The following is a 25,335-nucleotide window of genomic DNA, read 5'->3' on the forward strand; positions in this document are numbered from 1 at the left end:
CACCACCATGCTCAGCTAATTTTTGTATTTTCAGTAGAGATGGGGTTTCACCATGTTGGCTGGGATGGTCTCGATCTCCTGCCCTTGTGATCCACCTGCCTAGCCTCTCAAAGTGCTGGGATTACAGGTATGAGCCACCATGCCTGGCCTATTATTGTGTTTTAAAGAGCTCATTTTATATGTTGGATTCATTTTCAATTTTCTTTCCCATTCTGTCCTGTTACTTTCTTCATGGTCTTCTTTGAAGCAGAATTATGTTATCATCTTCTGAGAACTATGTCCACCTTCTCAAGGTTTTTCTGTAGAATGACTCATCAGTACGGATTCTTGACCAAGGCTTTTCAACTGGATTATGTGAGTTTCATAACGAAGTCTGGCATGTGCTCCAGTGAGTTTCAATTTTTAAAATTTTCATTTTTTACAATGTGAGAATGAATTCCAGACTAATAACATTTATGTGAATAGTTCTAAGCTTTGCTTCCTAAAGTGTAACTGTTAAGCCTTCTGGAATAACAGTGCAGTTGTCCCTTAAGAAAGATTTTTTATATTGATGTCTTGCAACTGGCTTAAATTCTTCAGGCACTTTCTCTCCCGGTTCCTCTCCACACCCAGAGAGAGATTTTAGATAATCTTGTGCATTGAGTAGAATCAAGAGATGAGTCAGGAAAGTTTTCTAACAAATAATACTTTTCATGGAGGCCACACAACTTAATTTCGATTCTGAAGTGACAGTAACTGTCAGTTTTGCTCCTTCAAGTTGATGGACAAATTTGTAATCATGAGCATATTGCATAATGGTGACATAATTGAGGGCGTAGGCCTATCCTTTAGAACATAGCACCCAGGAGAATTGTGTTCAGTACATAACATAAAGATAACGTTAAGGTGGTTGTGAAACTCCTTGCTGTCAAATAGCAGGAACTTCTCAGTCATTTTGTGTATAGTTTGCTTTGTAGATGATGCTGTTCTTCAGCAGAAAACAGTTGATGTCTCCATGTCATATTGGCATCTGTGGTTGAGAATAGCTCAAATACTATTAAATTAAACTTGTGTGTGTGATAGTGTGCTTGCCCAGATGGACTCCTTAGCACTGTATGACTCTCGAGAAAATGGTCTCACTTGACAATTTCATTGCCACCTAAGATTTTTATTTAGTGGGTGAGGAAGTGATTTTAGTGACTTATATGATTTGCCATCTAGGAAGATAATTGGTAAACTTAGGCTTGAGAAATGAAGAGATCTGTTATGTAAGAAAAACACTGATCAAAAGAACAATATTTGTTGTTGTTGACCAGCTCTGACTGTGTGCATCTGGGCTTTAATTTGAGAGATTAATTGAAAAATAATTATTTGACATTTAGCACTTTGTTAGGTACTAGGAAATTAGAGCAAGTAAGAGATAATTTCATATCTTGAATTACTTAAAATGGGAGGAAGACAGACATACAGGTGGATACTTTTTTCTGATATATTAGATAAAGGCTTTACTATTTTCCCTCCTCTAATGTGGAAACACACACAAACAGGAGCAAAAAAGGGAATACCAAATTCATTTTAAATACATGTATGTACCCAATATATATTATATGTCATCTTACTCTAGGATGTTAGCCTTAAAAAGGAGGAAGCCAAATTGTGCATGCTTTTATATAGATTCTTGCAAAGCTAGATAGTGTATATAAAATTGACAGTAGTAAGTGAAATACCTAATTCCTTTAAAGAAAGAAAACTCCAACAGTTAGGGTAAGAACTTTATTTAAAAAAAAAGACAAGAATGAAAAAAATGCACAATTCAGAATAGTGATGATCATTGCATGGAGGCAGGAAGATGGTTTTTGGTAGAGGCCCATGTGCAGCTTCGCTGGGATTGTGTTTTAGTTAGCTTGGGCTGCTATAGCAAATTACCATATAGATTAGGTAGCTCAAATAACCAACATTTATTTCTCACAGTTCTGAAGGCTGGAAGTCTGAGATCAGGGTGGAAGCACGGTTGGGTGGCCTCTTCCTGGTTATGTCCTCACATGGCTGTTCCCATCATAGAGACTCCAACTTCAAGATTTAATCTAACCTTAATGACCTACCTAAAGGCCCTATGTCTAAATACCATTACATTGGGGATTAGGGTTTTAATACATTAATTTTGGGAGGACACAAACATTTAGTCCATAGGAGATTGGAAATATTCTAATTCATAAATTCAGTGCTGGGTTCATTAGGTATATATTCTTTAATTATGCTTCATAACCCACATTATACATATATGAAACAAAAGTTATATATATAAAACTATGTAACTATATATATAAAACAATAGTTTTATGTATATAACTAACATAAAACAAAAGTTATATATATAAAACTATGTAACATTTGACAAAGCTTTTCTCTATTTAAATGTAGTAAAATATATATATGTAAAATATATATGCATCTGTCAAGTGTTACATCTGTCAAACATTACATATATTTTACATATATGTGCATCTGTCAAATGTTATGTAGTTTTTTTTTTAAAAAGATATTTCCGTAACTAAACATTTCCCAGTCTGAATTTCTTGAAAGCTTTTGCTTAGGTTAAGTTGTGGGAGAAAAACTGAACTTACCCGGTTAGCTATACTATCTCTTAGCTGTCTTTTTACTTTATCCATCTATTTTTTACTTTTTTTTCGAAACACAGTAACACTAGTGGAGAGGTCTTTTCACATTGCCTGACTCTCCTGGTCTGTCCCATAAGGTTCCATGTACTCTGTCCAGAACTCAGCTTATATATCAGAAGATTCTGTCTGGTCTGCTCAGTCAGAGATATAAGTTCTCATTACCTCAGTGTGTGTGTTTGTATCTGTATTTAATGATGTTTGTGCTTGGCTTTGGCTCGGAATTTTGAAATCTTTGCAGAGTTTCCCAATTTGGTGGACAGTTTTAGAAATAAGGATGTCAGTAGGGAAAAAAAAAAGCACAGAAAAATAGTTTCCTCTTTCATCTGTGTCCCACATTATACAAATGTTCACTGAAAACAGCACCAATTTTCTGGGAAAGGTTTTGACTAAGACTTTTCTCACCCTTTACCCCTACTCTTCAATTCATGGTTCCTTCTTATAACGTGGTCATGTGCTTGCCCAAGCCTGGCTTATGAACCGTGCAGAATATTTGTGGGGTTTTGTTTTTTAAGCCCTAAACTGTGCACATGATGCAGTATTTAATTTGGAATGAGCTCTAAGTTTAGTCACATGTGCTTCTTGTGGTGTTTATCTTGGAATCCACAAGTAGGAGGGAAGTATTTTTGCATTTTATACATCTGGACATTGTTCATGGTCCTTCTGTAACTTGGGAATTCTGTGTGGAGCAAAATCCGAAGAAGGGTATTAAAAATAACATGGAGTTATAATGACATCTAATTCAAAACCCTTGAGAATACCCTTCTGATCCCAGCAGAGTTCTTTTTTGAGGTGGTGAACTTTTTCAATTGTGTGTGGTTCACTGCTGGCCTGAGGAGAATGCTGGGATTATAAGGTTACCTGATACCCTTGCATGTAGGCTAATGGGTTTCTAGACATTCTGAAAGTCTGTTGCAGATTTGGCATGGAGGAAGATTTTGCCTTAATTTTGCATGGGGTAAGATAGGTAAAGTGATTTCTACTCCCTGCTGCTATGCCTCTGTCACAAGCATTGTAAGAGACCTGTTAGACTCTCCCTATTGCTCTCTTAAACTTGCCTAATTCCAGCCAGCTTAGAGCTAAAAGTTGACCCTGAGAATGCCTCATGCTCTCTGTCAGAACTGGGGGTTTAGTAAACTTATCCTTCCCCTGATTTCATATAAGAAGTTGTTTTGAACAGGATTGGACATACAGATATAGCACAGTCACTCCTCCTTTTGGCTAGGGGTCTGCTAGAATGGAAGCAGTGGGAAGGGATGTACAGAAACTACTGCTCTTTGAGTGAGTTTGCATATGGACAGTATTGCTTTTTGGCCCCAGCCTAGTTTTCTTTTATTCCCAAGTCTCATCTTTTATGCAGCTGCAGAGAGCAGGCTGGGAAAGCAGAATGAACGCTTCAAACAGATTTGCACTTCAATAAAAGAAAGAGTGATTTCTCTTGTTCAGAGTACAGACCAGTTTGGGTAGAAAACTGTTTGCTTTTTTACTTTCTGGGTAGGGACTCTTTGCTTTTCTCTCTTTAAATGTAGTAAAGAGAGGAAAAGTGAATAAAGTAGTTAGACCTGCTGGTTATAATTCACAGAGAATTTTCAAATGTGTTTAATAAAGTCTCTCGTATAATTATAACAGAAATAAGTAATTGGTGGGGAAAGGTTAAAATCCTGTCGAGGTTTAAGAATCAGTTAAATACGAGGCAGTATGCTTGGATGAGACAACTCAACTAGGAGCTGCTTCTCTTTGCTGATTTCTCTGGCTTTTGGGATTTTCCCCCTTTTACTTTCATAATGCATTCTGCAACTTTCATTATAAAAATCCATCAATGTGTACACTTCTAGCACATAAACACATCCTGGTCCTATTTTGGAAATCACAATGTAGAGAGAATAGCTTGACTTCAGCTGGAGAGAAGTTAATGATAGGAAACCCAAGGATTGATACCAAGATCGTGCTTGTTTAGTGTTTTAATGACTCCAGAAGGAAATGGTGAAATCTGCTGATGACATCAAATTGTTTTTGCTGATCCAAACAAGGATTTCTTGGAAGCTGCTTCAGAGCATTTGGAATAGTAGAAGAATTGAGCAATATGGTGGCAGACACACTGAACTTAAAGTGAAGGTTTATGTGAAGTAGCAGGAGTAACGTCAATGCGTTGAAGTTTCAAAGCCTGCCAAGTCTTCCAAGAAGACTACAGAGTCTTTACAGTTTTATGAAAGGAAGACTTAAGACAGAGAACATTGATATGTATAACAAATGAAAACTATATGGGAATAGTTGCAGTTATAAAATTCAGTGACTTAAAAATATGATGCCCGAGTTTCTTTCTTTTTAAATGTCAGCAGTAGTGTATCCAAATGAATGTTGTTTCTCTCAAAATGGTCGTAGAAGATATATACCCATTTAATGCATACTTCTTTCTTGGTAAGTTCTTTTGTCAGTTTTCTGTGGTGGCAGGTCTTTCTTTTGTAGGCTGTTTTGAATTTTGAAACAGTCAACTGTCATTTAGAGCCGAGTGTGATGAGTAAGATGGGTAGTCAAACTAATAGACTGAAATATATTAAATATAATAAATAAAATGTAAAGTAGTAAAACATATTTTCTTTTATTGCTTTCAAAACAGACTCTAAAGGAAATTACCAATGAGAAATTGCAAAAAATTTTTGTGTACTAGTAGTATTAGATTAGTTCTTGGTTGATACATTTCACAAACATCACTTATTTAGATATGTAAGTTATGAGGCTTGTACTAATACACATTTTCTTATATTGGAGACAAACCATGTTTATAAGTGACCTTTTAAAACTTTTTTCTTTGTGCTCCCTAAATATACACTTAGGGAGGAAGAAGGAGGTTTTGAATTAACTGGAGATTTCCTTAATATGTTGAGTTTTCTGGCTAAAGGTACATCTTTGTAATGAAAAAGACCCTGTGGGTTAAAAAATATGATGGGTACTGTCATAGGCGCCGTGGGCTGGCCATCTTTATCCATCCATTTGTCTATTATTCCTTCCTTCCATCCATCCATCCATCCATCCATCCATCCATCCATCAAATCATTTTTTACCACTGGCTGTGGAGTTGACATCCATTTATTTTAAAAGAACAGTGAATTACAGCTCTTTTCCTCAAGATGCTTGGTTTTATTTGCATGGTGGTATATCCATGTAAAACAAATAAACAGTCTGGGCACAGTGGCTCAGACGCGTATAATCCCAGCACTTTGGGAGGCCGAGGCGAGTGGATCACGAGGTCAAGAGATTGAGACCATCCTGGTCAACAAGGTGAAACCCCGTCTCTACTAAAAATACAAAAATTAACTGGGCATGGTGGTGCGCGCCTGTAGTCCCAGCTACTCCGGAGGCTGAGGCAGGAGAATTGCTTGAACCCAGAAGGCGGAGGTTGCAGTGAGCCAAGATTGTGCCATTGCACTCCAGTCTGGGTAACAACAGTGAAACTCCTGTCTCAAACAAACAAACAAACAACAACCACAAAATAAATAAACAGCAGTCATTTTCACTGATGTGAGTGGAGTAAATGGTTTTGAAGCTTTATCTATGGAATCTTTATTTTGCTTAAGCACTTAGAATACTATTTGACCTACAGTAAGCCCTCAATAAAGGTTTGTTATTATTACTGTACCTCTTTCCTCTAATGTATAGAGGTAAACATGTTGGTTCCTATTATGATACTTGGGTTATAATGAATTCGGGCCCACTTAAGAAGAAAGTGGAAAGAAAGCAGGTAAATTGTTGCTCAGATACTAAATATGGGTGGAGATACAGATATAGGTATAGATAGTGTATATAGGTAGGTATTTACATCTAAGTACATTGTATAAAGTGACAGATTCTAAATTTGCTGCATTTCTTGTTTCTTTTGCTGGATAAAACCAGCAAAAGTGATGTGATCTGAACAGACACAGTAGATGGCACTATAGACTTAGTTTTTAAAGAAAACAGTGCAGGCAGGGGGTGTGGAGGCAGAAGAAAACTAAAGCACATTTTAATAGGCGCTTTTGTACCACCAAGACAATTTCATTTTAGAGTACGTGCCTTTAAGAAGTAAAGATTTTTTTTGTTTGACAGAGCTGAAAAATAATTTTAGGAAAACTAAATCTCCCAATTGCTATGTTTGTGCCAGCTTTGTCACTTGGAAAATATTAGTTGTGTTTTAAGCCACAAATATATAAGGAAGTTATTTTCTTTCAAAACATTGCCTTATTTATGAGGTTTTTTTGGTTTTTGTTTTTTTAGCTGTCTTTGTCTCTGTATTTTAATATTTTTGCTCCTAGCTTTTTTGGCCCTTTATTGTTTTTGTTTTTTGTAAGAATGTGGTTGTAAAGTTAATTTGAACCATATCAATATGACTATAGTGTCATATTTTAAAATTTAGCTATATTTTAACAGGCCTTAAAAATATAGGTTTACATTAAAGAATAATGCAGTGTTTTTGATACTACAGTAGTGTGCTTTGTGTACTTGATCTTATTTAATCTTAGTACTAATTGTATGAATATCATTATTCACTTTTTTAGGTAAATAAACGATCTCAGAGATACTTAGTAACTTGCCAAGCTCATATACCTAGTGGTTGAACTGGTAGTTGCTGCAAGAGTTTGATCAACATATTAAAGTTGTATTTTTTGAGCACTTACTGTGTGTCAGGCAGTTAATCACTGGGCATACCATAGGGAACCAAAGGTGACCTGGACCTTGCCCTTATGAACTTTATAGTTATTAGATACCCAATAGACATTTTTTGAAATCTGCTGGATTAAGTGAGTCAAGAAGATGCAAAGATGAATTTGAGGCATTGTGATTGTTGGATAAGCCAGGGAGCCCTTTCACCAAAAAGAAAGAAAAAATCATATCTACCTTGAATGTATTGCTATATTAAAATATTTTTTTAGTTGTATTCCTTGTAGCCAAGGAAAAAGCAAGACTTGGCTACAGTGAGTGGCTAAACTGTCTTCTAGATAAGAATCAGTAATAGTAAGGAAAATCTGGCTATACTATTATGTCAAAAATTTCCACTGATTAAATGTTATTAAAATATCTAAAGCAAGAAGGTGTTAGTCAGCAGTGGAAGTCTGAGATATTAAAGTGGTTTGTGCACAGTCTAAGACCATGTTACCTTCTAGATGGCTTCTCTAGTGTCGTCTGGTGAGACCTTTTAGAGTACAGCCAGCTTAGTGATACCCCAAATTGCCAACTACTCCTTTCATCTTGGGACATTAAACATTTTTCTTTCAATTGATTTTTCTTCAAAAAGCTTCACTTTATTATTTTCACACACGATACCAAGCTCCTGGGATATTGAAGGGTATGTGATTGGTGAATAAACAGACCAAGAGTTGTTTTTTGCTTGTTTAGTTTTTGCCATAGAGTCTCGCTTTGTCACCCAGGCTGGAGTGCAGTGGCACGATCTCAGCTCCTGGGTTCAAGCAGTGCTTGCGCCTCAGCCTCCTGATTAGCTGGCATGTGCCACCATGCCCAGCTAATTTTTGTATTTTTAGTAGAGATGGCGTTTCACCATGTTGGCCAGGCTGCTCTCGAACTCCTGACCTCAGGTGATCCGCCCGCCTCAGCCTCCCAAAGTGCTGGGATTATAGGCGTGAGCCACTGCCTCTGGCCCACACCAAGAGTTTTAAATTGAGGTCCATGATTGGGTTTTAGTAAGTGTATAGAATGCCTCAAATTATATAAAATTTTATGTGTGTGTACTTATAATTTTTCTGGGAAGAAAGTCCATAGCCTTCACAAGTTTCCCAGTGAGTTTCATAACCCTTAAATGGTTAAAAATTGTTATAATTAAGACTTTATCAAAAGGGGTGTTCAACATTCACTCCAGTTCAGGATGGTGGAAAGATAACTCTCTTCTCAAACAGGCATCTTAGAGGAAGGGCTGTTTCAGTTCCTTTTAATAACTGTAATCTTGAGATTTGGAGTGAATTTGGGATTTGAAAATCCCAAAATACAGTTTCAGAACTCTCAGCAATTAGTGCTATATCCTGTTTTGAATTGAGGGATAACTTTGGGGGAATTTGAAATTTTCTCTAATTCAACCTTTAATCAGATAAATGATTATTTTTGAAAAATGAAATAGAAAGGAGTAGGAAAGGGGGAAAAGTTGTTACATTTCTCTCTCTTTTTTTTTTTGAGATGGAGTTTAGCTCTTGTTGCCCAGGCTGGAGTGCAATGGCACGATCGTGGCTCACTGCAACCGCTGCCTCCTGGGTTAAGTGATTCTTGTGCTTCAGCCTCCCGAGTAGCTGGAGTTACAGGCATGTGCCACCATGCCCGGCTAATTTTGTATTTTTAGTAGAGACAGTGTTTCACCATGCTGGTCAGACTGGTCTGGAACTCCTGACTTTGGGTGATCTGCCCGCCTCTGCCTCCTAAAGTGCTGGGATTACAGGTGTGAGCTACCACGCTCAGCCTAGAAATTAATTTATAAATTTTATTTCATCCCTGGTTAAAAGAGTTCTTTTAGATAAAACAAAAGTCTTTGGTGTAAGCAATATGATCATACAAATGGATATTGTGCTTTTTAAAAAAACAAAAGAAAACACAGGTTTAAGGAGAGAAGGGATGGATATACTACTTCTGTCTTTCCCATCTTCTGCCATATGCTAAGCTTTGTGTATATTCCACTGAGGAGCAGGACAGTGATAACTTAAACTTGCAGCTATATATTTCTGATTAAGTTGTTACTTATGGTTCTAGATAGAAGAATAAAGAAGTAAAATTAGATTTCTTAATTTGATATATTTAAGTCTCTTATTTTGATCTATTATATTTGATAAAACAGTAATCTTTCAGTGCTAGCCCTGTTACACATCATAATAATATCCATCAAATAGGGTTGTGGTGAGGATTAGACCAAATAATAAATGTAAACTGTTTAGTGCCATGCCCTGAACTTAACACATGCTTATTAAATATTAACTATTGCTGTTACCATTATCACCATCATTAATAAACATCTATGTTATATATCCCCATGACTGAATGTACAGTATAAAGCATAAATAGTAAAATTATCCAAAGACAAAGAGGAATGGGAAGGTCCAGTTGATTAGCCTCTTGTTTAGAGGAGCAGATTATTCCAGGGGTTAGGAAATACTTTCCTGTAAGGCATGTTAACTTTCATTTATGGATTGATGGCAATATAAATACCTCTTTTGACATGAGAAAAATATAATAATGGCATTACATCAATTATAAATTTCATGAGGGCAGGAACTGTGTTTGATTTACTTTGTGTCCTTAGCTCCCATATTAATGTCTGGCTCATGGAAGGTGTTCCGTTAAGTATTTGTTGTCATCTCTCTATGTTTTCTTCTTTGTCTTTCTTTACCTTCCAAAAAGAGTTGTTTTTATATTCATAATTTCTTATTTCATCAGTAATGTGACTCCCCTAGAATTATTAGTTAAAATACAGATCTTTCTTGGAAAGAGACTTCTTTGTTTGAAGCAAATGATTTGGGAGAAAACTTAACATTCAGGCTTAAGGTATTTCCGTATAAAGACTCATATTTGATCCTAAAAAACAAAATAACTTATCTTCATTTGTACATATGTTAGAAAATTCCTAATGTTTAACACTTAAGTTGCTTTGTGTTCTGGTGTATATATTATAATGGAAAAATCTGTAGCCTAAAAGGCCCTGTTTTCAATTAGATATTTAAGAAACACTTTTTACTCTCCTATTTTAAAGGAAAACTTTACATAGCCCATTTATCTTCATGTTGTTTTGAGCCAGCAAAACATTTACAACTATTGAAAATAAGGTGTTTTTTCAGAAATCAATACTGATCCAAAAGAAGTATAGCTACTGTGACAAACTTAGGTAAATAGTTTTATTTGTTAAGGAAAAAGTCTGTCTTACGGAGTTGTATATAAAGTACTAAATTGAATATATAGTTGTATGTTTGTGTTCCTATTGCTTACTAGAGTCTGGATGTACATAGAGTCAGCATAATTTGTTATGGTCCAGAGGAATATATATTTTAAGATGGACTCTCCTAAGAGTGTCTTGCTTGGTTGTAGGATCAGATGCGATTAAGTTCAGATAGGAGACATTTTGAACTTCTCTGGTTGTAGAGATGCTGCTTCCCTATTTCCTACAAATATACAGTGTACTCTGGATGTCTTCTGAGACAGAGTAGAAATAGAGCAACCTCTTGCAACAGGAATTGGGGTCTGGACATATATCCTACCCAGCAGCACTATTATAAGTATTTTAGTTTTGCTAGCAAATTTCCTTACAGTACACAGCCATACCTTGAAGATATCATGGGTTTGGTATCAGATCACCACAATAAAGTAACTATTATAATAATGTGAGTCATACATTTTAAAAATTTCCCAGTGCATATAAAGGTTGTGTTCATACTATACAGCAGTCTAAGTGTGCAATAATATTATGCCTAAAAAAGCAATGTACATACCTTAATTTAAAATGCTAATGATCATCTGAGCCCTCAGAGAGTCATCAGCTTTTTGCTGGTGGAGGGTCCTCTCTCAGTGTTGATAGCTGCTGACTGCTCAACGTGGTGGCTGCTGAAAGTTGGAGTGGCTGTATCCATTTCTTAAAATAAGACAACAATAAAGTTTATTGATGGATGCTTGAATCAATTTACTCTTCCTTTCATGAAAGATTTCTCTGTAGCATATCATGCTACTTAATAGCATTTTACTCACAGTAGAACTTCTTTTAAAATTGGGATCAATCTCTGAAACCCTGCTACTGCTTTATCAACTAAGTTTATGAAATATTCTAAATCCTTTGTTGTCATTTCAACAATGTTCTTAGCATTGTCAACAGGAGTAGTTTTCCATCTCAAGAAAATAACTCCTTTGCTCATTCATCATTACTTTGCTCATACCTTATCCCTCATCTGTTCAAGTTTGGTCATGAGATTGTAACAATTCAGTCACATCTTTAGGTTCCACTTCTAACTCTAGTTTTCCTGCTATTTGTATCATATCTACAGTTACTTCCTCCACTGAAGTCTTAAAACCTTCAAAGTAATCTATAAGGCTTAGCATCTTCCTCACGCCTGTCAGTGTTGATGTTTGGACCTCCTACCATGAATCAGAAATATTCTTAATGGCATCTAGAATGGTAAATTATTTCCAGAAGGATTTCAGTTTTCTTTATCCAGATCCATCAAAGGAATCACAATCTATGGCAGAAATAGCCTTACGAAATATATTTCTTAAATAGTGAGACTTGAAAGTTGAAATTATTCCTTGATCCGTGGGCTGCAGTCTGGATGCTGTATTAATAGGCATGAAAACAACATTAATCTCCTTGTTCATCTTCACCAGAGCTCTTGGGTGGCCAGGGGCTTTGTCAGTGAACAGTAATATTTTGAAAGGAATCTTTTCTACTAAACCGTGGTTCTTAACAGAGGGCTTAAAATATTCAGTAAGCCATGCTATAAACAGATGTGCTATCATCCAGACCTGTTGTTCCATTTCTAGAGCACAGGCAGAGTAGATTAAGCATAACTTTTGAGGGTCCTAGGATTTTCAGAATGGCCAGTGAGCACTGGCTTCAACTTAGAAAGTTCCCAACTGCATTAGCCCCTACCAAGAGACTCAGCCTGTCCTTTGAAGCTTTGAAACCAGGCACTGACTTCTGCTCTTTAGCCATGAAAGTCTGATGTGCCATTTCCCCCACACCCAATGTGAGGCTGTTTTGTCTACATGGAAAATCTGTTGTTCAGGGTAGCCACCTTCATCAGCGCTCTTAGGTAGATCTTCTGAATAACTTGCTGTAGCATCTTGCTGTACTTACTGCTTCGCTTGCACTTTTATGGAATACTTCTTTCCTTATACCTCATGAAGCCACCTTTGTGAGCTTCCAGCTTTTCTTCTACAGCTTTCTCTCCTCTCTCTGCCTTCATAGAATTGAAGAGAGTTGGGGCCTTGCTCTGGATTAGGGTTTGACTTTAAGGTAATGTTGTGGCTGGTTTGGTCTTCTGTCCAGACATTTGGTCTCCTTATCAGCAATAAGGCTGTTTTGCTTTGTTAGCATTCGTGTGTTCACCGGAGTGGCACATTTAATTTCCTTCAAGAATTTTTCTTTGTATTCACAGCTTGGCTGTTTGGTACAAGAGGCCTAGTTTTTGGCCCGATTGAGCTTTTGATATGCCTTCCACATTAAGCTTAATCATTTGTAGCTTTTGATTTAAAGTGAAAGATGTGTGACTGTTCTTCTTTCTTGAACATTTAGAAGCCATTGTAGGGTTAATTTTTTTTTTTTCCATTTTTTTCTCTAACCTGATTCAGAGAAATCTAGAGTTATTAAATGGCCTAACTTTCATATTTTTATTATCAGGGAATAAGGAGTCCAAAGACAGGCAGAAAGACATGGGAATGGCTGCTGTGGTGGAACAGTCAGAATATATAGATTTATCAATTAGGTTTGATATCTTATAGGACTGCAGTTTGTGATGCCTTAATAGTAATGTCAAAGATTGCTAATCATAGATGACCATAGCAGGTATGATAATAATGAAAAAGTCTGAAATATTGTGAGAATGACCAAAATGTGACACAGACAGAAAATGAGCACGTGCTGTTGGAAAAATGGCACTGATAGTCTTGCTCAATGCATGGTTGCCACAAACCCTCAATGTGTAAAAGACCACAATGTATGTGAGGTACAGGCAGGTATGCCTGTACTTAGTTGGTGCCTGTGGCTTCGTATCCATTGAAATATACTGTCACTCATTGGGTCTGCAACTGGGTGTAATAATAATATCATCTGGTTGTCAGTGGACTTTGAGTCATCTTCTTTCTTCTGTGATAGTTTGCTATTGTCAAGTTAAATTTTTATGAGCTTTTTTCAGAGCAGAAATTGAACATTAAATGGTTTATTAACCAAAATAAGGCAACTGCCTTTAGACTTAATGCAGTCCCATTTTTTTTTCCTGTAGCTTATTGTCTTCCTGGTTTAAAAGGCTTAAACAGAGAAGAGTAACAATACGGTTAAAAGTTTTGAAGTTAGAAAGTTGGAACTTGCCTTTTTTTTTTGATTATATGATCCAAAGAGTCACAAGAGAGTAGGAAGAAAAATTACTATTTTATCAATAGGTGAAAGTTCAGGTTTATATGAATTTAGAATAATAAATATTTTAGAATATTTTAACCATGCTTCATGTTTTTATAACATATAAATCATAATTGACTTTATACTATTCTGTTGTTTTATGAGGTGATCTGATGTGGCTGCAAAGTTGTTAAAGTTAACCTTGAAGGAACTTTCTATAGCTTAGTGTTCATTTGCAAAATCAATCACATTTTTTCTTCTGCCCTGTTAAACTGATAGAATCATTTTCTAGCGTATGGAAACATTTCTGGACCTCATGTTCTTTTGCGTAAATAACCCCATGTGACTCACAAATGTTGAAAAAGCAGTAGATGTTTCCAAATGCTATTAGAACCATCAAACTAATATATCCTACAGGTATTGAACAAAACGTTCTTCATTGGGCTAAATGAAAACCAGAATGAAGTCTAAGTCACCGTTTCCAGTGAAGATTAGTCACTCTTTCCACTCTAATTCCAGAATTTCTTTAATTTTTGTTGCTTACGTTAGCAATAGTATTGTCACAAAAGATTCAAGAGTCATCTCCTCAGGTAACCTATTGTTACATAAACCATTTGTAGGAAATGCTCCCTGGCTTCATTTATAGAAAAAATAACTGGAAGTTAAAAACAGTTGTCCAAAGTTTTGAACTATAATGAGCTTATAATAAGCTATTCTGAAGTATAATTGTCAATACAAAGTACATACTAGTGTGAGATTTTAAGCAGTAATAAAATCTATGCATGGAAGAGTAAATGAAGTGTTTCTGCAATGTTTATGAATGGACAGATATATGGGAAGAAGTGATATTAAACCTTGTCATACATTCTGACAATGTACATGGACAGTACATTGTCTTATAAAGATTAGTAGCATATCATTGCAATAAGATGTGCATGCCGTGGTCTAAACTTGTTCCTAAATGACATTTTGAAGTTTGGCTTGTCCAAAAACATCTTTTGAGGAAGGACAGATGCTGTAGCTGCTTTAAGGAAAAAAAAAAAAAAAAGTCACATCACCTTGTATTAAACTTAATGAGGTAAAGTAAGGATGTCTTCTGAAAAATTGGCCAGAAATAGGAGTAGTAGGAGGGGGAAGAAAAGGAGAAGGAAGAGGGGAGGCTGAGGCGGGTGGATCACGAGGTCAAGAGATCGAGACCATCCTGGTCAACATGGTGAAACCCTGTCTCTACTAAAAAAAATACAAAAATTAGCTGGGCATGGTGGTGCGTGCCTGTAATCCCAGCTACTCAGGAGGCTGAGGCAGGAGAATTGCCTGAACCCAGGAGGCGGAGGTTGCGGTGAGCCGAGATTGCGCCATTGCACTCCAGCCTGGGTAACAAGAGTGAAACTCCGTCTCAAAAAAAAAAAAAAAGAAATAGTTGAAAATATTCATATCTAATATTGTTAGGAACACAACATATAAAAGATTATTGGCAGAGCGTGACTTCAGGACTACACAAGTATTCTAAAGGCAAAGGAAAAAAAGTGTTGTTGTTTTTTTCTTTTAAAATGCTTACTACTTCTGAATCCGATTTCTTTGGCATCTTAAACCAAATGCCTGTAATTACATCAGCTATTTTGTGAGGCTTACATATATTCTAGTCCTGTCTAGTATAGAACACTATGCTAAGCATTGCAGAAAGAGTAAGATGGATAAGATATTGCTTCTGTCCTCAGAGAACTTATCTAGGAAGAGGTAGAATATAAATATTCAAACATCTGTAGAAAAAGCAGAATCAACCATCCAAGAGAACTGTGTAGACAAGACAGATCTAATCCTTTAACATCAATGCTTCATGAAGGAGGTGGATGTGAACTGGATATTACAGTATGTGTTGAATTTGGACAGATTAAGATGGGATTGGGGTAGGAGTTAGGCTTTTGGCAAAGAAAATAGCATGGACAAAGATGGAGCAGAGGTGGAGATGTAGGGCATATTTAGAAACAGGAAGCCTGATTTAGAGTGAAGTATAGCTTTTGTAGAAGAGAATGGTGGGAGATGAAATGACAAATAAAGCTTGGAGCCAGGTCATGGAGGGTTTTAAAAATGAGAATGAAGATTAGAACTTTATTCTCTAGCAGTGGGGAATCCATGAAGGCTGTTGAGCAAGGGCATGGTAGGAGCTAGTAGCTGTGCTTTGGAATGATTAATGGGAAGGATATAATGGAGTTGGGAGAGATTAGAATCAAGAATTAAAATTAAGGGGCCATTGCAGAGGTCCAGGTGAGAGAATAAGGGCCTGACATAAGGTGTGGCAGTGGAAATGGAAAAGAAAAGTGAAGCATTTGGTAGATAGAATTGGCAGAACTTAGCCACAATTATATGTGGGAAGTGAGAGAGAAGAGAATTGGAGCAAGGTTTGCATTTGGGTAACTAGGGCACTGCTTGTACCATTAACAGAAAGAAAAAGATTAAGAAGAGGAGCTGATTTGGGGACTTAAGAAGATGTATTGAGTGTTTGAGATGAATAGGTAGGGGCTATGAGAATTGCAAAGAAGAGAAAGAGACAGGAAGAAGAGATTGAAGACAAAGCTTTGAGAAATACACACATTTTTTAGTTTGAAAAGAGGAAAAGAAGGTGGCAAAAGGGGTCAGAGGAGAGAAAGAAATCAGCACAATCAGGACAGCATATTATTAGGAAGTCCCTCTTAAGGTGTGTGACCCTGTTTTACTGCTGCAGTTTTCATTGTCCTGCAGACTCTTCTGTACTCTATGGTTAGAGTAGTGCTCTAACTCTAGTTAATTCTATTCTTTCTGTTGAATCATCACAGAAGCTGTTAGGACTGATAATCCACAGAATGATTTGTGGGATCAGAGGCTTACATTCTCAATGTTAAGATTAGATATACTATTCCTGACCTTACCTGATAGGTAAGTTTCTTTTTCTTCTTTATTTTTTTATTTTTTTGAGATGGAGTCTTGCTCTGTTGCCCAGGCAGTGCAGTGGTGCGATCTCAGCTCACTGCAACCTCGACTTCCCAGTTTCATGCAATTCTCCTGCCTCAGCCTGCTGAGTAGCTGAGATTACAGGCATGTGCTACCACGCCCGGCTAATTTTTTGTATTTTTAGTAGATATAGGGTTTCTCCATGTTGGCTAGGCTGAGATCCGCTTGCCTCCACTTCCCAAAGAGCTGGGGTTACAGGCATGAGCCACCGACCTGGCCTGTAAGATTCTTTGTGCTTGATTCCCCACTCAGGACAGACTCAGTGAGTCTGTTGCTTATTTTCCTGTATCTTATGAGTGAGGGAAATAATATTAGCCATTTTGCAGGTTTAGCTGCTGGCTCTCATGTTTGCTTTCTAAATCAGTATGTGACATGGAAACCAAGAGATGAAAGAATTTTTGTGAGAGGCTAGTCAGTGGTATCATATGCTCAACTTTCCAGAGGAGAAGACAGGTGGAGATGAAGAAGACTCCACTAGGTTTGGTGGCTTTGAAGTCACTGATGGCCTTTAAGAAGATAGTTTTAATACTGTGATGTGGGTGAATGAATCCAGGAAGTTAAAGAATAGGTGCATGTTAAAGAATAACCTTTCCAATGTAGACTACTCTTTCAGGGATTTTGGAGTTGAATGGGAGGATAGAGATGAAATGTTAGCTATAGGATCACTAGGGTCAAGGGAAGACTTCTTTAATTTGAAAAAAATAAGTGTAGTTGTAGGCAGAGGTAAAGGAGTATTTGGAGAAGAAGAGAAAGAAGGTACTGGGGAGTAGGCAGTTAATTGTTGGCTGATAGATGTTGGAGGAATCTGGAAAGAATGATATGAAGTTTTTAGATGGAGTTATTGACTTTGGGAAGGAATATTTAGAAATCAGAGGAGTAAGAGGATAGGAGATGGGTGGACGTATAGGGAGAGGACAGACGCTGAGGGAGGATGTACCAGATCTCAGGCATCTCATTAAAGAAGTTAAGGCTATTGGCCGAGAATGAGGAAAAATGAGATAGGAGAAAAGGTGTAGAATAGTTGCAGTGGGCAATAGTTAAAATGAAGTAAGCTGCTGAGTGTCAATGAGGACTCAGTTGAGGATAGATTATTTAATTTCTTGCCTTTCTATAGTAAAATTCAGTTATACTAGAATTTGTTTTTGCTTAAAATTACAGAAGAAAGTTTTATGGAAGGCTGTGTTCAGAAATATGAAGAATTTTGTTGTCAGCTAATTCATGCTGATACACATATCCTAAATACAGAAATATAAATGATGATAGTACTATTACTCCTTATGGCTGGATCACAAAAAGCCAATATGCACTTAGGATTTGAAGGTACTTTAAAATGTTGTAAGGAACCTGTTTCATCAGGGAGTAGTTCTAGGAATGTGGTTTGGGATTTTGTCAAGTATATCTTTTCTGTCTGTCAAAGGTATCGTTTTGTATGACACAGTGTCTTACTCTTGCTTCTGATTTCTTCTGTTTATATGAAAGATATTTCTCTAGGTTTGGAAATATACTGAATTATATGTCTAATGTGTAAAAGATGTTTGACTTAATTCAAGAAGATCTTAATTTTCAGAATTGGTGATGATAAAATGAAATACTACATATATCAATTGCTGATAATTCAGAAAAGTAAAATATACTAGATTCTATGTAGCTAAAATTAATTATATTTAATGAACTTGACAAACACTATAGAACAAAACAGAATTAACCAACTTAGAGGATCGCATAGACAAGACAGATCCAATACTTTGTTAACATGAATGCTTCATTAAGAAGCAACATGTGAACTGGACATTGAAGTACATGTAGAATTTGGACAGAGGAAGATGGGATTGGGACAGGAGTTTGGCTTTTGGCAATGAAAATAGTGTGGGCAAAGATGGAACAGAGGTAGAGATGTAGGAGATATGTGGGAACATTCTTTCCATAGTTCCTTTTCTGCTTGACACTTTGGTGGATACTCAGTCCAGGTAACAGCTTTTTTTGTTTTGCTTTAATTTGGTTATCTGTTTTTTTAGTTTTCACCTGTTATACTTAAACTGGGAAGAAAATAAAATAAACAGAGACACCAGATTCTTTAAATTTTAAGAGCCAGTATTCCCATTCAGTTTAACTGAATGTTAAATGTTTTAAAATGTTAAGTATCTGGCCAGGCATGGTGGCTCATGCCTGTAATCCCAGCACTTTGGGAGGCTGAGGTGGGTGGATGGATCACTTGAGGTCAGAAGTTTGAGAACAGCCTGACCAACATGGTGAAACCCGTCTCTACTAGAAAATTAAAAATTAGCTGGGTGTGGTGGTGGGCCCCTGCAATCCCAGCTGCTTGAGAGGCTGAGGCAGGAGAATCACTTGAACCTGGGAGGTAGAGGTTGTAGTGAGCCAAAATTGTGCCACTTCACTCCAGTCTGGATGACAGAGCAAGACTCTGTCTCAAAATAAAATAAAAATAAATAAAATGTCAAGTATCTACTATATATAAGATGAGGAGGAGGAAGATAAAATTCCTGTCCTCGAATAGTATGTAATCTGTTAAGAGACATTTCATGTAGGAAATCTGAATTATTTCAGTAAACCATACTTTAAAATGTTATCTATATATTAAACAATATAATCAAACCAAATCATGCATAATATATTTCTATTGTAACTCTAGAGCTTCCATGTCTAGTATGTTAACCACTAACTGTAAGCGGCTATTAAAATGAATGAAAATTAAATAAAATTGAAAATTTATTTATTCAACTAGTTTCACTAGTTACATTTCAAGCATTCAGTAGCCACATGTGACTAGTGACTAGTGTAGTGGACAGCATAGATACTGAGCATTTCTGTTATTGTAGAAACTTCTGTTGGGTAGTGCAGCTCTAGAGCTATAGAACATATTTTAATTGTTTTGGTTAGGCTTGTCCTTCATCTCTTCAACAAGCCATCGTTAAATGCCTACCATATGCCACGTGTTGTGATAGAGCGAGATGATAAAGTCCTAGTTCTTCCTCACACAAAGCTTTCAATCTTCTGGGGCATCAAGTAGATGAATGGGTGAAGAAGCTGTGAAAATACAAAAGGAAAAGTACAGAAGCAAAACTTAAGGTTTGCTTTTGTAGAAAGGTGAGTAGGTGTTGGGGTGGTTAAATTGGAGGTAAAGCATAATCCAACTATAGGAAATGCTTGGATATTAAAGAATATGACACATTTGAGGGACTGAAAGATGTTCACTGTGTCTGGAGCCCAGATAATCTCTAAGGTCTCTTAATTAAAAGTCATTATTATGATATGTCTAAATTGTCTAAAAAGCAGACTCCTTCCTTTTTCTAAACCAAAGGGAGAAGGGTTCCCATGTTCCTTTCATCTATTTGGGAGCTTTTTATTTTTATATTTGTGGATCCTACAGTCAGAGGAGGGCAAAAGAAAGTGAAAAGAAGAAATCTGAAAAAGAAGGACCAGAGAGATGAAGATGGCCAGAGGAAGTTTTAGAGAAATAAAACAGGTAATATTTGATGGAGAATGATAGTACCATTTATAACACTCAGAATCCCTGTCTCTGATCAGAAGTTAACACCAACCATTCCAAAAGTTAGTACCTCCAAATAGTTTACTTGGTATGTGAAGTATATTATGTGAGAATATTTTTTGATAAGGCATTTAAAAATTGAATTTCTGCCCTGGTTCATTTCATCAGAAATCATAGTAGAATTTGCTATACTGTATTTTCTTTTTTTTTTTTTTTAATTTTTTATTGGATTATAGGTTTTGGGGTACATGAGCAGAGCATGCAAGACAGTTGCGTAGGTACACACATGGCAGTGTGCTTTGCTTTTCTTCTCCCCTTCACCCACATTTGGCATTTCTCCCCAGGCTATCCCTCCCCACCTCCCCCTCCCACTGGCCCTCCCCGCTATACTGTATTTTCATGAGTCTATACCTTTGTAGTATATACAATATGGAATACATTTAAATGCTATTATTTTGTTTTTGTAGAATACAAAATAGTCACTGTCAGGTTAAAACTTACATGACAAGTCAGAGAGAGAGTAGGACCAGGAAACAAAAGAATTGTACCTTCATTCAGTCCTCACCAATTACAGAGACTATTATCTGTATTATACAAAATACATTGCACATAATAAATCTCTCACATTTTGTAAATATTTAGCTGTTGTTGATTTATTTCTGCACTAGTGGCAGCCGTCATGTCTCTGGTCTGTGTTGGGAATGTCTGTTTATATGTCTGTGTCACATCATCTGCTCTAGCATGGAGGCTTCATGGAAAACAGGAATCATGTCTGTTTATTTTATGTGATAGTAACATAGAGCTCTATAAATGAAGCTTTATTTTTATTTGATGATGATGATGCTGGTGATGATTTTCTTTATGAATTTCTTTCCTGGCTTCAGCTTGATTGAGTCTTCTGATCACTATTAATCCAGTAGAACTCAGAAGTGGAATTTACTTTTGAGTATTTAGCCTGGCTGGACAGCAGTCTTTCTCACACAGCAATATGAGATCTTATGCCACCACAAAGAGGCACCCTCTTGAAAAAAGATGAAAAATACAGAGAAGCCACCCACATTGGTTTTCATCAAGGAAAAGTTTAGTGTCTAGTCTTACCACCAAGTGCTTGTCAAATAAACTTGGTTTGAAGTCAAGACTGAATACAGTAAACAAAAAACTCAGATAAAAGCTATAGTAAAAAAATATATTTCTCTTTATTTTTATTTCTATTCTTACTTGGGACAACCTTTTGAATAGCGTTGGATGGTTGAATGTAAATTTGATGAGGTGAAACTGTAGCCAAAGTGAATAAGGTCTCAGTGCTTTTTAAAGATCTTTAGCCCTAAACAAATTTTACTATTGTATCCTTCCTTTAAAACATTTGTCTTTGTAAACTTGCATCACTAAATTATAAAACTGAGCATCCAAAGTCATTCATGTGGACACAACTATTAAGTTTAGTTTTATGTTAGGATGTTCCAGATACAAGACTGATAAGGGGCCAGGCATGGTGGCTCACGCCTGTAATCCCAGCACTTTGGGAGGCCGAGGTGGGTAGATCACGAGGTCAAGAGATCAAGACCATCCTGGTCAACATGGTGAAACCCTGTCTTTACTAAAATACAAAAATTAGCTGGGCATGATGGTGTACACCTATAACCCCAGCTTCTCAGGAGGCTCAGGCAGGAGAATTGCTTGAATCCGGGAGGTAGAGGTTGCAGTGAGCTGAGACTGCACCACTGCACTCTAGCCTGACACCTGGTGACAGATCAAGACACTGTCTCAAAAAAAAAAAAGTCCAATAAGGAAGCTTTTAAATATTTCCTTGAAAATCTTTCTTTCCCCTTTCCCATTACCTCTATTGCCCTTTCTCTAGATTGATCGTGAATTTTTCTATTATATTTCAATGAATCTTTAGTTTACTTGCCACATCTTTTATTGTAGTCGGTTTTTCACATCACATTTTTTTATATTAACCCATCTTAAGTGATACAACTTCTTGTATTACTTGATTTTCTATATTCTTCATTTTTATGTTTTATTCTGTAACCTATTGAGGTTTATACAAGTAAAATAATAATCACCTGATAGTGTTACCAATCCTGAAATTTAGATCATGACTTTTGAATTTTTAGAATGTTCATGTTTGGTTCTCCTGAATTCCTTTGGTCAATATTTTCTTTTGAAATTTATAGTAGCCTTGAAAAATAATGATAAGCCAGATAAAAATATGCTGATGTATCTCTAAGTGTTATTAGGTGACATAATTAAAGTTGAAAAAACAGTCAAAATTTATCATGCTGTCTTATTTCTAGCATATCTATATTTTGACAGTTCTTTATTTTTGTAGAGGCAGAGTCTCGCTATGTTGCCCAGGCTGGTCTCAAACTTCTGGGCTCAAGCAGTACTCCTACCTTTGCTTCCCAGTGTTGGGATTACCGACATAAGCCATCATGCCCAGTTGGAATTTCCTTCTTTAGATACAATTTTGATAAAGAAATTTTCTGAGGCCTCTACTTGCTCAATCTCAAAACAGAAGAACAAAATTGGTCACTAAGAAAATAGGAGAGGTTTTCATTCACATCTACTATGTATCTGTGTCTCAGATACAGATTATATGCTGGCTATCAGAATGCTAATACAGCTTACTTTCCTATTCTTCAAAGAACAATGTGCACATAGCTTGAGGAAGGATATTATTCTTAGAATGTTACATGACTGACATAAAGATGTTTAGTCCTTGGCTGGATATTTCAGTTCTCTGAAAATGTGTAGCTATCCTATGAGAAGCAAACATCTTGGAAACAGCATAGTTAGTTTAAGCAAACAATACTACCAACTGACTTGCTTAGACAAATCATTTCACAATTTTTCTGTGAAAATATATACTTTTTGTTCTCAATATTTTTTTTCTAGAAATCCACTCTTTTTCTAGAAATATATATATAACATTTATATTTGCATATGTGTGTCCATAAACATTAGTGTGTAAGCATATTTCATTCACTATGAAAAAATTTAGGAAATTCAGATAGGCGAAAAGGAAAAGAAATCATTGACTACAGCATAAAACTATTAACATTTTGGTAAAGTAGATAAAAGCCTTTGGACTTTTATAGTACATGTATATGTAGATATACACATAGACACACACATGTACATACAAATAACATCTTAAAATGGATGTTTTCATATTGTTGAAAAGTGAGTTTGTAGAGCTAAGCAAGCACATTTGAGGACAAGAACACCTCTAGTGCAAAACTAATAAATGATATAGAACAAGTATGGAATAGAATAGAGGTTACTAAAAATTTAATGGTTTGGAGAGAAAGCTTAAAATACTCACAGTAAACACAGGAATAAGACACAAAGATGAAAGCAATTTGGTTAACAGTGATCTGATACGAAGTTGAAAGAATTGCTGGTGTCTATGAGGAAGAGGACCCAACAAATCAAACTAAAAAAGTATTTGGAGAAGTGACATAGCAAAACTTCACTGAAAGAAGAACTAAACCTGCAGATCAAAAGATAAATTGAATCCTGAAAATTGGTAGAGAAGGTTCAACATCAAGTCATATCCTGATTGTTGTCAAACAAAAGAACGATTTCTTCAGTCATGTAAGGAATAGCAAAAGTTATCTATAAGAAAGAAGTTCAGACTGGTCTCAGACTTCATAACAATGTGGAATACTACAGGAGTTATGCCAACACAGTTCTGGTAAAAGAAATGATGGCCCAAGAACAGTGTACCCAGCCAAGACATTGTTGAGGTATAAAGGCCACAGGCATATGTTCTCAAATGTGAAAGAACCCAGAGAATATAGCATCTTTGAGACCTTTCTAAAAAAGAACTTCTTGTTAAAATTTAGCCAACCAAGAGAAGAATCAAACCAAAAACTTGTTGTGATATTAAATACCTTCATATATAAATGTAAGATTTAGACACTGTAGAAACTGTGGCAGTAGAACAGACTGTAAACACTCTACATCATGGCAAAGTAAAACAAATATATACAACAACAATTGGAAGGTAGGTAGAAGGGAAATGGGAATAAGAGATTATTAATCTTATCATTCATGGCAGCAGTTCAATCAGAACTGTCGAAAATTTAAAGTAGCTTAAAAGTAAAGTTAATCTATTCTTTGTGGTTTGTATCATTTTTCTTAAACTTAGAGGGATTTTTTTCAGTGTTTCTTGAGTGAAGAAAAACATTTGTCTAAGATTTAAAATTTCTTCAGTTTCATTTTGGCTTCTGTTAATTGCAGGTAACATTAGAATTGTTGTTTTTTTATTTTTAATAGTGACTATAATCTCATCCCAGAAGGAATACATTTATTTCTGTCATTTATTTCCATTTTCTATCTGTATATGTGAATAGTTATCTGGAATAATGGTCACTAAATGCTAATACAGACTACTTCTCAATGGTGAGATTTTGGATGATTTATTGCATTTTTTCTTTGTATTTTTTGTATTGTTTGAATTTATATAATGAGAATGTTTTAAAGAAAGTGATACAATGAGTTTATTACTCTGAAAAATGAATATATACTTAAACAGTTTTATATCCTCATTTCTTTTTTAGCTTAGCTTGACCCCTTTTCTCTTACCATCATTTTAAATAGTGGTACAGCATTTTATGGATGTGTTATATTTCTTCTTTCATTCCTGATCTCAGTTTCTTCATCTGTAATGACAGAGCTGAACTAGATTAGCCGGTAGCAATCTCTTTAAACTAGGGAATCCTTCCAAGAAATAAATAGTTTATAACTCTCGGCTTAGGCATTTCCCATAAAACGTAGTTTCAAAGCTCTACAGATTAGATAATTTCTGAGGCTTATTCCATTTTACCACCAAAAATTAGGGGTTTTTTAAGGAATTTTTTTGAGTGACTTTTAAATGTGTTTTAAAAAAATTGGTAATAGACATCTTATGAATCAGAATTTAAAAGTGAAAGGGACTTTGAAAACCATCTAGTATATCTGCCTAACTTTTTTTATGCATAGGGAAACCAAATTTAAGTTTTTAAACTAATGTCATACAGCCAACTGAAATGAATGAGACTCGGGGTCAGATCTTCTGATTTTCTATGCTGTTCTTTTCCCTACAGTACACACACACACACACACACACACACACA

At 36.0% G+C, this 25,335-nt stretch overlaps 1 protein-coding gene and 1 pseudogene across 13 annotated transcripts in view; both read left to right on the forward strand.

Annotated features, from left to right (window-relative positions):
* The window catches only part of RAD51B (RAD51 paralog B), a 642,672-nt gene that overhangs the window by 109,088 nt on the left and 508,249 nt on the right, over positions 1-25,335 (forward strand). The gene's annotated exons all lie outside the window — the stretch shown is intronic.
* LOC103795813 (small ribosomal subunit protein uS4 pseudogene) overlaps positions 1-25,335 on the forward strand; it is a 78,241-nt pseudogene that overhangs the window by 21,008 nt on the left and 31,898 nt on the right. The window contains exon 1 of the transcript XR_013521291.1: positions 1-25,335. This exon is cut by the window's left edge and continues 21,008 nt beyond it; it is cut by the window's right edge and continues 31,898 nt beyond it. The product of XR_013521291.1 is annotated as a small ribosomal subunit protein uS4 pseudogene (transcript).

Source organism: Callithrix jacchus, chromosome 8, assembly GCF_049354715.1.
Source record: "Callithrix jacchus isolate 240 chromosome 8, calJac240_pri, whole genome shotgun sequence".
Taxonomy (NCBI): Eukaryota; Metazoa; Chordata; class Mammalia; order Primates; family Cebidae; genus Callithrix; species Callithrix jacchus.